This window comes from Grammomys surdaster, unplaced genomic scaffold (assembly GCF_004785775.1).
Source record: "Grammomys surdaster isolate TR1022 unplaced genomic scaffold, NIH_TR_1.0 125953, whole genome shotgun sequence".
In the NCBI taxonomy this organism is placed as follows: domain Eukaryota; kingdom Metazoa; phylum Chordata; class Mammalia; order Rodentia; family Muridae; genus Grammomys; species Grammomys surdaster.
In genome coordinates this window covers 863555-877636 of record NW_021620773.1, presented here as the reverse complement: position 1 = coordinate 877636, position 14082 = coordinate 863555, and the positions used below count along the sequence as shown (strand labels likewise).

At 38.3% G+C, this 14082-nt stretch overlaps 1 pseudogene; it reads right to left on the bottom strand.

The window, feature by feature from the left end:
- Positions 1-11091: 11091 nt before the first annotated feature.
- Positions 11092-11903, bottom strand: LOC114609355 (annotated as a pseudogene).
- Between the last annotated feature and the right edge of the window lie 2179 nt (positions 11904-14082).

The window sequence follows — 14082 nt, the reverse complement described above, 5'->3', positions numbered from 1 at the left end:
ATGGGCAAGGTAACTCTTATAAGGACAACATTTAATTGGGGCAAGGTTAAAGGTTCAGAGGTTTAGTCCATTATCATCAAGGCAGGAGCATGGCAGTGCCCTGGTAGGCATTGCACAGGAGGAGAAGAACAACATCTTTTTCTGAAGGCAAGCAGAAGATTGGCTTCCAGCCTATTAAGACAAAAAGATCTTAGAGCCCATACCCACAGTGACTCACTTCCTCCAATGAGACCACACCTCCTAACAGTGCCACTTCCTGGGCCAAGCATATTCAAACAACCACACATACCTTTCATCATTTTAGCATCTCTAACACCAGAATTCTCCATAAAATCAGGAAGTTAGAGGCCACTCTGAGTCTTTCTGGAGATGTCAAGACAGTGCCATCTCAAATTTGAGATGCTAATGTCAACATCCAGGATGAAAACACACATCAAGAAAAAAAAAACCCAAAAAAATATCCACTATTATGTTCAAAATAAATTGTATAAAATTCTCAAAGAATTACTAAAATAAAGCTATAAGTAGAAGGCCTTTGGTTTTGGTAAATGAACATAAAATGTCAATATGACTTCTAAATATGTCTCAATGTGTGCCTTTATTTGCAGTGGGCTATGGTTAACATATAGGCTCACAACTTAGTCCTATATGGACAACTACCTCATATTCTGCCCATTCTTGAGTTCAAGGAACACCTCAGACTAGGTGGTGGGAAGACTGAAGTCAGTCTTCTTGACATGGTAACAGTAAGGACTCAGAGCTGCTGTGGCTGCCTGCATCACATCTGTTCAAGATCAGGCCAATCAATACTCCAGCAAGAATGAGGAAGCCCCTTAGGAAGCACCACTCAAGAAAAGGAGGTACTGGTGGCTGCAGACTGCTACCAGAGATAGAGCCAGCTTTCTCTAAGAGTGTCAATCCTGCTAGGATGCCAGTGACCTAGAGAATGGCCTCAACACCTGTGAATATTGGCAGCAGTAATTGGATTCAGTAGATTAAAAACCTAGACCATGGGATTGAGAGGTACCTGTGTAGGGGAATCCAGGAGGAATTGGAGAAGGCAAGTTGAGGTGGCTATACTCAAAATGTATTGCATACATTTTTAAACTGTCAGAAAGTATTAAAAAATATACCATACTACCATAGCTCAAGATGGAAGGAAGGACATCACTGTGCATGTTGGGGTTGGGGGGAAGTAGGCTTAAGAATGTCTCCACATGTGAGGAGGTTTGTTCATAATGTAATTGGCTTATTTCATATACAATTTATTTCTGAGGCACAGACAAATATGATCTATTAAAAGTTTTAAGTCTTAGTAACTTTAAAATAGCTCTTCTAGAAAGCTCACAAATGGAGGAAGTGTGAGAAGAAAGGAGGGAGGGGGAAGAAGAGGAGGAAGAGGAGGGAGGAGAATGAAAGATTGAAGGTGATAAAAATTTGGGGCTTTTGGAGTTGGATAGTTTCTGCCACAGTATTCAACAAGTCAGTTGTTATGCAGAAGGATCCATGGACGACATGCAGCTTCAAAAATGCAGTTATGTCCAATATAGTTTTATTTACATAAGCAAAGAGTGTTCCTGGCCCAACTTTACCCTAACGCAGTGTAGGAAGGCTAGTGACAAGAGTGTGTTTAGTTTTAGTTCATACTTTATACACTGGGAGAATATAAAATATTGGTGGACCCGACAATATTGATCTGTTAATCTTAGTTTTAAAAGATGAACAAATTGACAACTATCATTTCAGTTCATTATACTCAGCATTTTGAATGCTATCCTTATCAAAATCCTTATCAAAAAAGTGTAATGGTGGCCTTCCAATGGGATCCAATGCTATAACGCTCTACTGACATTACAGACATGCCTCTTACAAGGGTATAATCCTGCAATGTTTTATCATCTCTTAATATCACTTTCTGATAAAAATTATTTCTAATATTCAATTTCAGTCTTTTGTACAGGAGACTAAATTGCAAAAGCAGGGTCTCTATAGTTATGGCTGGAGTTACAGTAAGCTAATCAAATAAATTTTAGAAGAATTACATATTTACTGAGACCTGTCTTTGTATCAAGGCCACTGTATCTGTTTAAGTATTTGGTAATGTTTTATATTTTATTCCAGTAAGTACTTCCTATTTCTTGTGAGTCAAACAATAAGTATTTATACTTAATGGTTATGAAAAATGAGTGTTTTTTCTAGCCTCTATTAGTTATATAATATAGCTAATGATTTTAAAAGGTGCATAATCAGACCTTTGTATTTCAGTAGTTGGTTATATTTAAGTTGCCTAGAAAGATTACGAAGCACATTTTGCAACAACTTAAAACATTTTATTTTTCATTCTTAATTTTTATTGCTATATGTATCTTTTTTGTTAGAATTCTAAACATCTAATGTATTGGAACCACCTAATATATCTTACTGTTAGTATGAAGTTAACTATTGCTTTCTTATAGTGAAGATTCATTTTAATATTCTTATGTGCGTTTTAATTCCTCAAAATTAACGTTGACTACAAAGAAGGACACGCATAGTTTTCTTCTTTTGCTTATTTATGAGAAACAGTAGGGTCATCCATTTCTTATGAAACCATTTTTGAATTATCAGAATTCTTCCCACTTGAGTGTAGTGTGGTAGTTAGTTTGTTAGTAATTTGTTTGCATCCTTGTATGTGCATTAAGAAGGAGGAAGCTTTGTCTTTGACACATTTTTACTGAAATCTAGTCTTTATTAGGTTTTTGGCACTAAGGATCTTGAGGCTTAAACAAATAGTAGTTATTTTGTCCTATTTTATGGCTGCTTTCAGCACTAGAACTATGCATTTCTTAAAATATAGAATTTATCGGTCATAATTAAATGTACTATTTTATACAATGAATATTTACTAATAGGTAGTTTTATTTACCGTAGGTTTGCAAAAATAACATGCCTCTGACTGTAACTTCTCTAATAATCGATTTAAGTATGTGACTCAAAAAATTTCGTGTGTAACTCGGGGAATTGTAGAATTTCTCAAAATTCTCCAGCCATCATTACAATTTTAGACCATTTTTATCCTCCTGTCATGAAACCCTCTAATTATCATCAGTGGTTTATCATCATCAATGCTCATGGTAACCCTGGGAAGCCACTAAACTATACCCTTCCTCATTGTGTTTGGCTACTGTTTACATTTCACACAAATGGATACATAGTATGTGCTCTGTCTCCACTGGCCCTTTCTTAGCATGATATTTTCAGAGTCTGTCCATATTTTAGTATACACCAACACCATGATTATTGCTATTTAAAATGATATGAATCTATACTATAGATACGTATGATCATTCTTTTAAAGCTTTTAGGGTTCATTTATTTTTTTTAGAGCAATTTTAGTTTCACAGCAAAATTGGAAGGACTTCACACAGCCTTCCCATACATAGCTCTCCCACATGAGCAATGTCCCTGCCATAGCACTTGTAAACTCTGCAGCTAAAGATACACTGACACAGCTCTCATGTTCAGCTTCTCTCATGAGACTGTGAAGACTGTGGGAATATGAGTCTGGTGACAAATGCTGTTTGTGCATCGTCAGCAGGCCTGCTTGAGATACTCAGGATACTAAAGCTGAACGAAGTCTTCTTATGCTTCAGAAAAAAACTCAAAGGAAGGAGCAACCCACAAAGACCCTCCCCTTTCAAAATATAAACTATATAAATTGTTCACCACACTAAAGATGGTGGGATCTGGGGAAATGGAGCCAGAGACTAAAGTTTCAGGTATTAGCTAGTTTTATTCAGAGCATCAGACAATTTATACTTCGAGGACTAAGAGAAGTCACAAGAGTAAAGTGTACAATCACAAGGACAAGCCACACATGGCAGAAACATGTTTTTCCAAAGAGGGAAATGAACAAATTACAATAGCCAGTTGTAATAAATCATCTGAAGCAAACCCAGTCCTGTCTGCTATACCTGGGAAGAGCACGAAAGCACATGCCAAGATTTATTCCATGATTAGAGGAAACTGAAGTCATAAGACTCTTGTCCTGTTTTCTTGGAGTTTTCACATGACTCCATTCTTGGACCGTTCAAATATGGTGATATACCCTTACAATCTCAGTACCTAGGAGGTAGAGGCAGAAAGTTAGGCCAGGCAGAAGAGAACCTGAGCTATGGTGTAGGCTGGGCAGGGCAACATAGTGGGGGGGGGGAATCTTAAAACATGAAAAAAATGAATAAACAAACAAACTGATTCTTTTACTGATGTAAAGGTTTATATTTTGCCTATTTTCTGTTCCTTTCTCTCTAGCATCCGGAAAACACAGTAGTAGACAATCTTGACCATATAATAGGACCCTTCTTAAAAACGACTTATAGCCCTTCCCTGTAAGGTTATCTGTGTCTATGGGCTGGTTCCTACCAGAGAATATTTAGGGGCTACAAATCTTTATTTTGTATACTGAACTTAGACTTACTTTAGCTGAACCTCAGATTCTTCTTAATAAAACCACAGAAGAATATCTGGATTCTTACCTATTTCTGTCCCAAGGCAACTATCATCACCGCTGATGAATATTCCTCTGGAAGACAGCCAATACTGATTATCACTCTGACTCCAACTCCCATTATGGCTTGGATGTTAGCTCTGTGTTTGCTGATTAGCATTGCCCCTTGGCCTCCGCTGCTCCAGGATTCATTGCTTCTCTACATTTAGAAGGTTTAACCCCAAAGCTGAAGCTTCATTGGAATCTCTGTCCTAGAAACAGTGAAGTTCTTCAAGGATGCTGGGAATCCTCCCCAAAAATGTAATTTTCACAATATCACTATTGTGATAAAGTCTTGTGGTCTAAGCCTGTGTTCATATCAGTAGTTACCTGACAGATCTATTCTAACATCCCAGTCTCCCCAAGTCTTTGTATACATCCTCTATACCAAGGCAGTTCTGGTATTTTAATTTCACCTAAATAAAGTCACCTTTAGGTTTATATTTTAACCAACAACTCAAACTGTTTGATCCCAAATGTTAAATCCAAAATATATACTTGACTTATATAAAAAAATTTAGCATAATCTAATTTTATATACCCTCTAAAATTATCCTAAATTATTGAGTCACACATTCCCCACATTTCCATGTAAACTGGAAAAAAAAATCACGCAGTGTTTTTTGTGTGTTACCATACCTATCATACCTCACACTTTGTATTTCATTCTTTGTATAACTCACTGGGACTTAAATCTTGTTTTAAGTCCATAAGCAAAGAAAAGAAGTAAGAATTAAGTCCCAAAGAGAATCAGTGATGCCTTGTAAGATAATTGTCTAAGGAGAGGCCGTTCTGTGGCGTACCCACAAAGAAGGTTAACTTCCATAGGCAGGCATTGAAAATAAGGCTGCTTTAATGGCATAGAAGACTCAATAGAATTTTTGATGATTAATGGTTCTGCCTTTGCTGAAATCTATACATATATCCTCAGTCCAATTTTCAGAATACTGTCATCCATAATTAATTAACTTTCTTTGAAACAAAACTCCAGCGATACTGAGAAATCTATTTTTTTTCCACTGTAATTTAGATGCACAGGCATGACAAGGCAAGACAGTGTAGAGGTTTCTCCATCTTGAATTCTGGCTGAGGCCACTGCACGTTTAACTAGACTTTGATCTCCTTGATGAAGAACCCCAAGGAAAATTACCAGACTCTAAATTTACCAGAAAATTACCAGACTGAGGTCAAGATTCCCCAGCTAACTTATCTTAGAATTTGTTAAACTGCCTGTTCGTTCAGAACCTCCTCCAGGTAACCAATTACCTTAGCTTCAGTTAAACTGCTTTTGCTCTGCAACTGCCAAGCAAGATGCCAGGATGAGGTTTTTGCCTTCAAAAACTCTGTGTACTGGACACTAGGGGCTACAGCTGGGTCCACAAACACCCCAGTGTACTTCCAGTCATCTGGAATAGACTTTCAATTGGCTATAAACTATGTCTGTGTGTTTGTATGTGGTAGACTCCTCACATTAGGAATTAGACCTTTTTTTTTTTTTTCACAAATCTTGGCCCAGTCTCTACAAAAGCTAATATTTGAAAAATGGTAGCTATAGAAAAGTTCAGACCACTGATGCAGAGGCTAAAGGAAACATTTTGGACTCAATCTTTCTCTTTCCTCAGTCTCTCCTATACAATTCATAGAAAGCAGATAACTCACTGCACTTGTTAGAAAATTAGTTCCTCCAGAGAAACAGAACCAGTGAGAATATAATAGGAAGTATTTGCACAACATGGGGATAGCGCGGTGAGTTCCAAGTCTGCAGAATAGCCTTCAGGAAGCACAGGCTGGAACTCTCAGGTACAGGCAGAAACCGTCATCCTCAGGCAAGATATTCTTCAAGAAGGTCTTAGAACAAATTGTAATTCAGAGATGGGGGATAGATAATCAGAGTTAAACCACAAGGTGTTATACGAGAAAATTATCCAGAGACAAGGGAGGAAATTATCAGAATCAAAAGGAGACTTACTTGGCAAAGAGGAACACACTTATGATCCCACTGAAGAACTTCATGGCTGAAGAGAGGATCAGATGTTATAACAATAACAATAGAGTCACCTGTGCAAGGCTTTCTCAAATAAGGAGTGCCAGGGACTATAGAGGAGAAGCTACCTGATATTGTAAATCATTCTTAGTCCACATGCAGGGAACCCTTTAGAGGGAGAGATCACTCCTGCCCTGTTCATTTGTTTTCACGCACTCTGATTTTGACTCATTCTGATATTCTGCTTTCTAGAGGTAATTTTGCTTCCAGACTTAAAATTGTGATTCTTAAACATACAGGAAGGGAGTTACAGCCACCTTGGATTCCAGAAAAAGCAAAGCCTCACAGCGCAGATCACCTACCAGATGAGGAAAATTATCTATGAGGGATGACACATGAGCAGAAGAGACGAGCTTGCAGGAGCTGGATTGGTCTCTCTCATGATGACAAGGAGAAACATTTCTGACCTAGACCAACCTGCAGGACCAGAGCTCAGGAAATGACCGGACCTTGAGCAAAGCTTATGAGTTATGTGTATGTCTCATCCCATCTCAGTTCTTCTATTTAAATCTAAATATACTTTATGCAGGTGAAGAGGAACTCAGGGACCCTGGAACTTGATTAAATGGCTTTTCTTTGTTTTTCATAATAAAGAGGAAAAAAAAGAGTCCCTCACTCTTTTCTGAAGAACACAATGTAGTAGATCCCATTCTTAGCATTTAGTACACTATGGGTTATGTAGGCCTGACAGGTTATAGACATTAATCACATCTGCAGAGGTCTTTCTCAGAAAGATTTATGTGTATATAGCTCTGGACTGTCAGTTTAGTCAAGATGGCTTGAAAATAAGGTTATCGTGGGACTTTCCCTATGGTCTTATAGAGTCAATTTTTTTTAATGTAGTAAAAAAAGACCAGGGTTCCATTATAAAATGATTTGTTTGTATTGATGAATCAATTCTACAAATTTATGATATGATCTCAAAACTATAATGTACTTTATTGAGAATAATATTCACTTAAAAGCTGACGGAGGGCACTAAAACCATACAGTTTGTTACAATTAACTATGCACGTAGACCAGAGCTAACTCTTCATGATCAGTCCTCTATCTATCTGCAGTCTGTGACTCTGTGTGTCTCCAAACTTCTTAATGTTGAAAACTCATTTTGAAAACGAGGGAACTAAGATTAGGAGTCTTTAGGAGGTGATTGGTCCACGAGGGCAGAGCCCACATGGATAGGACCACTGGTTTTGTGAATGATATGTGAAGAAGCTTGCCTATCTTTTATTTTTTATTTTTTCATGAAGAAACAGAGTGAAAGGCACTTGAATCCCAGTGCTTTTGGTCTGAGGTATTCTCTAGACCCTTAAAAAAAAAATGGACATTTTTTTTCTCATTCGGAAATTTACTTACTTGATGTCATTTTTGTTATGCCACCAGAAACAGAGACAGAATTGTACGCCTCTGGTTTTTGCTATTCTGAAGAATTTATGGAACTATTCAACAGCATTCAACATACCTCTAGAGGCAATGAGGTATTCTGAAAAGTAACAAGTAAACACAGTAAACACATAAGCCTTTAGCTTTGAAAAGGCTCTTGTGAACAAAACACGGCAGGTAATCAGATCAAGAGTCGTAGGTGAAGAAGTATGCTTTCAGTTAAGTTTAACTTTCTGATTTGGTAGCATTTGAGCAGAAACCTAAAATAATGAAAAGAAAAATGTCTGACTTTGTATGCATTGTGTGGTAAGTACCAAATAAAAATTTAAGGCTTATTGATAGATGAGAAATGTCTTGTTATACTCTACATACTTGAAATATATAATAATGGATGTATTCTAAAGGAAAATCCTGTGCATTGTTAAACAAACAGGATACAACGAAAAATATGAAATTTTCATCGCAATTTCACAGAAGAATGGTCTCCTTGTGGTATCAACAGAGAGAAAATAGCTAGCTTCGCACTATAATAATAACCCAGTAGAGAACAGAGAACAACTTGCTGGCCTCCCAACTTCCTTTTAAAGAACAGGAAAGGTCAATCTTCCAAGAAAAGGTCTTTCATGCCCAGTTGTAATCTGAGAGGTAGAAGTTTCTCAACAATGTGACAGGACAGAGGTCCCAGGAGGAATTCTTACTTGCTCTCCAAACTACACAACATGATTCTGATAAGCTGAGAGCTGGATTTTTAATTCATTCTCAATTTAAAAGCAGACACTAGTATTCATTCAGTGAAGCTGATGACCTCAAACCTCAAGTAATGCTTTATTCTTTAAGACAAGAAATGAAAGATGAAATTCATCTTGGGAATATTGTTATGTTTCAAATGGAACCCTTTCCTTATAATTCTCACAGGGTCCCTCCTGTCCACAATTTGAACTTCCCCATCTTATCCCCAGTTGTGTAGCTGACCACTTGCTGCCTGAAGCCTCTCCTTCTTCTCTGTCCCTATTCCCAGTGGACTATGCAAATCTTCTCCTAAACCTTCCTTTTACCTCTGTCTTTTACCCTTTGTCTCATGTGTCAACACATGGTAGTGTTCACTGGAAACCTGATGATTACACAGATAACCTTTACTCTCCTTGTACTCCTCCTTTAATTTTAATTACTAAACCTCGCGGCCACCTGTAGCAGATCACCTTCCTCTCTGTCCCCATTCCAAGGGGTCTACTCAGATCCTTATGGCAGACCCAGCTTCCTCCCTGCCATGAGCTCTGTCAGCAATTCTCTTCTAGCCCATCCCTATTTCTTCACTTTAGCTCCCAATACCTAGAAACTCATTCTACCCAGGGGGGATTCCCAGTGGCCACACTTGGCAGCATCTCAGAAGAACTCCCTACCAGGCAACCCACAGCTACCATTCTCTCCTAAAAATCAAGAGAGGGCCACAGAAACCAGTGAATAGAACACCCACCCAACAAAGTCAAGAGCAGGTATCAATACCTAGAAGTACAATCACCCAAACCCAGATGCCTAAATCCCAGCGTAAAAACACAACCAACAACAGCCAGGACAACAAGTCTCCACCAAACCCCAGCAGCTCCATTATAGTTCTGAAAAATTCAATACAACTGAAGCACAATTCAAGGACTCCAAAATACCCATTGTGCTTTCCCTATGAAGAACAAATTTCATATGATGCCAGTTATCTTCCATAACAGCATAAAATATTTGCTCATTATCTATAGGGGTATCTCTTTAAGCAACAGTTGAAGCATAAGAAAGATTCTAGAATTTATACCTGGCAGTACCAAAATAAAGGCAAGATAAAGACTTTCTTGAAGACTTGATCAGGAGAAAATGGTAAAAAAAAAAAAAAAAGGAGAAGAAGAAGAAGAAGAAGAAGAAAAGAAAAAAAAAGAAAACGTCTGTAGGTGGGAATATAATAACAATAATTAAACAGACCTTTAAAGAACATGTGCAAAATTGCTCAAATATAAACCAAGAAACCTTTACCAGAGGCTTTAGACACCTCTATCAACTAGGGTAGCGTTGGAATACTTGATACAGATATGAACAAGCCAATCTCCACCCCGTCTGTCAGCAGGGAACAACTCTGAAGTATTTAGCTAAGTTAGATAGACCAGTCTTTGCCCTAGCCTTTAATTTTTCCCTTGATGTAATTAGTTTTAGGCAGAGAGATGCTCTTCAGGTTTGATTTTCAACGGGTGAAAGACATGCCTCTTTAATACTGTGGTTTCTCCCTGTCTTGGTTTTCTTTATTGCCCTGTAGAATCTGTAGGGGGATCTGGGAGAGCAAGCTTAGCTCCTTACCTGTTTACCTCCAGACATGTATCCTTTTGTATTGGTCCATCCCTTCCACCCCTCCATCACAATGGAAGAATATTATTGCTTCTCAAGACACCATTGTAGCACAGCTGTGGATCCCAGCCCATCCCCTAAATTATGTCTACTCATTCATCATTCTTCTCTTTGTCTCTGTGCCTACTTGACAACTTTAAATTAAGCCTTTTTCTACTTAAACAACAATGAAACAGTGGTTAAAAAACCAATATTCCCTTTTGTCTTATTCTAATTAATTTCTTTAAACTCTGTCACTTTAACCAAAGTTAGTTGAAAGCAATATTTCCAAGACCTTAAAATATATAGGTGCTACTCAACATACATAGGTACTGCTTTTTCTATGTGTCAGTTCATTTAATTATCATAATTAATCCTTCCAATACTATGTTTATACATTAGGAAAATTAGGACTAGTGCAGCTATATGCTTTAAGTTCCAGAACTAAAGTGGAGATGAGGTACGGCCATAGGTAATCTATCTCCAATACCCATCAGGCCCTTCTGTTCTGTTCAGTAAGGAAGTTTCCACCCAATGTCTTGAGTGCTTCACACAGTACCCCATCCCTCTTCAAACCTAGAGAAACTATTCTTGCCAATTTTTACTTCTTGAAACTAATGGAAGATTTCAAGCTTAACTTAGTTGAGATCGTGAGTAGAACTTGACACATCGAGATTTCTAAGACCATTACCAGCTTTGTCTATGCTTGGTTATATTCTGAATTTAGTTTTTTAAAAATTTTGTAACTATATTTATGTACAGAAAACTTAGTGTACATTTAACACCATTTAGTGGTGAGTTCTTTATTCTTTGCCTTTTTTAGCTTGGCAATGTGAGCCACAGACTTAGACTTGGGATGTTGCTTCCCCAGTGGCAATGGATCTCCTCATATCTGTCATTATAATTGGTCCTAATACCTTCCACCAGCTTAGCCAGAGCACTCTTGTCTTCCGAGTTAACCTGTGTGAAGGCAACAGTGGTGCATGTCTTCCTGTGGACCAGGTGCCCCAGCTTAGCCTTTCCCTTGATGATGCAGTAGGGCACCCCCATCTTTCGACACAGGGCAGGCAGGAAATCCACCAGCTCAATGGGGTCTACATCATGGGCAATCACCACCAGCTGAGCCTTCTTGTTCTCCACCAAGGTGGCGACTGCATTGACTCCTGCTCGGAGGACAGGTGGTCTCTTGGTTGGGATGTCCCCTTAGCCAGCAGCTTTCTTCTCAGCATGGGCCAGTAGTAGCCTTTGTTACTACTCTTGCTTTGTCTCTGGCCTGTACTTGAGGGCAAGCTTAAGCAGCTGAGTAGCTGTTTGCCTGTCCAGGGCTTGGGTGAACTGGTTAACAGCAGGAGGTACTTTGAGCCGCTTATAGAAGATGGCTCTTTGCCGCTGCAGCCTAATGTAGTGGGGCCATTTGATGAAGCACGTTAGATCTCTTCTGAGCTGGATGTCCTCCTGCCCAATGCCGAAGTTCTTGGGCCTTTTCTCGAACAAAGGATTGACCACCTTTTTGGCCTCCTGTTTTTTGACGATGACAGAAGCCAGGGCCACCTTCTTCCCCTTGGCCTTCTTTCCTTTGGACATCTTGCTCAGCTGGAGGAGAGCTTATTCTGAATTTCCTATTCAGCATTTCCAATACAGAACTTATTTTATACTCCCAAAGATTTATGTGAACTCAGTAGTTCAGTTGTAGACAATAATGAAATCACATGTATCTACACAGATATTAATTTATTTTTCTATTACCTACAGAGTTATCTTGGAATTTTAATTTATGAGATTTTCCTTAAATAAGAAAATTTAGATTTAAGAATCTAAATGCATTTGTAATGCAGTCGGTCAATGAACTATACTAACCATTCTTCTTATCATCTATTTCTCCATCTATTGTTCTTACTATCTATCTGTTTGTCCATCTGTCTGTCTATCTATCATCTATCAATCAATCTGTCATTAGCAAGAGATGTAGAGATCATATGGAAAGCATTATCTTTGTGAAAGTTTGAATGTACACACACACACACACACACACACACACACACACCTCTTCATCTCCATCTCCATATACACATACAGATCCAGAGTGCACAGGATTTTGTAAGTTTATCTGTCATCAATAGTGGTAACATTTGCTGTATCTGAAGCATACTATGATAGGGTAGGCCTGAACACAAGGATCCCTCAAGGCTCTGTGCAAGCCGACAAGGCCAGTACCTCGTCCATGTTCCCCGAAGTCACATTGCACACACAAAGAACAGGAAACCAGGGCAATGCAACTGCCATTGCATGCCCCAGATCAAGCAGACCTGGGCAGCAAACTCTGAGAAATTACATTCCTGGGGTATATCTGAGCAGAGTAGAATATTGTCACAGAAAACTGATTTGTTTTTCCCTTCAAGATGATTTTTTTTTCAGACAATGGTGAGAAAATGGTGGAAAATAGCTGCTTCACATAACAACACATTTAATAACTTTTTTTCAGTGCACAGAAGTATAAAAGATGTTCCTTTTTTCCATTTAGGTGGCTGGTCAGCCATTCCATTTATCTGAGCTGAAAGGAACTAAATTCTGGGCTGCATTCTGAGCCTGTAGTAATCCTTTCTCTCTCTCTCTCTCTCCTCTACGCCTGAATCTAAGTTAAGTTTTCTTCTGAATTTGCAGAAATGTCAGTGTGTCCACGTTTGTGCCATCTCTGGCCACAATAGAAAAAATATGGAATCATTCTAGGTTTCCATCTCTGGAAGATGACAATAGCACACTATCTGTCCATAAATATGGAAGAAAGCCTGCTATCTGCAGTAACATGGCTGAGCACAGAGGACATAATGCTTACTGAGATAAGCAAGGGACATAAAGACAAATAATGGCACTCACTTGTGGAACCTCAAAGCTGGTCTCATACAACTAGAGAGTAGACAAAATTGGTTACTAGATTCTGGGGTGTGTATGACTATAGGAGGGTATAGACATAAATACATATAGGAAGAAAAGTTGACACAGAAGATGCAATTAGAAGGGAGGAAAAGCTTCAAATGTTTGATGATACAGTAAGGCAATTATGCTTTACAACAATTAACTGAATACTTTAAAATGGCTGACACAGAAGAATTCGAATGCCTCTCAACACAAAGAACTCACAAACGTTTGAGGAAAGCGATATGCTAATTACCTGATAATATAATTACACAGTATATGCATTTTTAAATTATCACAATGTGATCCGTAATTATGCGCATTAACTTAACTTAGTTTTCAATTTTGAAGAAGAATGTTTGGAAATACTTTGAAGTGAACATCATGAAATTGATGTAGCGTGCCACTAGCCCGTCCATAGTGATTGTGATGTCATCCCCATTCCTGCTGCTTCTCCTAAGACATTTAACACTCCTTCAAGTAAGGTATGGCAAACGATACTTTGACTCTATTGAAAACAAAGAAAGAAAAAGTGAGGCCAAGTTTATTTGAAATAAGTATAGACATGATTTACTCACCAATGTTCCATCTGATAACTTAAGAGATCCAATTAAACACCAATTTTCAGAAATTGTCATTTGGTTAATATGATACATAGTCCAGTCTCATTATGGTGTTTTTCAAAATACCAAACTAAAATATGATAACTTGCCAGAAGGAGAAAAAAAAACTTTACTTACATACAGGAATAAAGCCAAGAAAGAGAAAGGATTACTACAGGCTCACTCACCAGAATGCAGCCCAGAATTTAGCTCCATTCAGCCCAGATAAATGGAATGGCTGACCAGCCACCTAA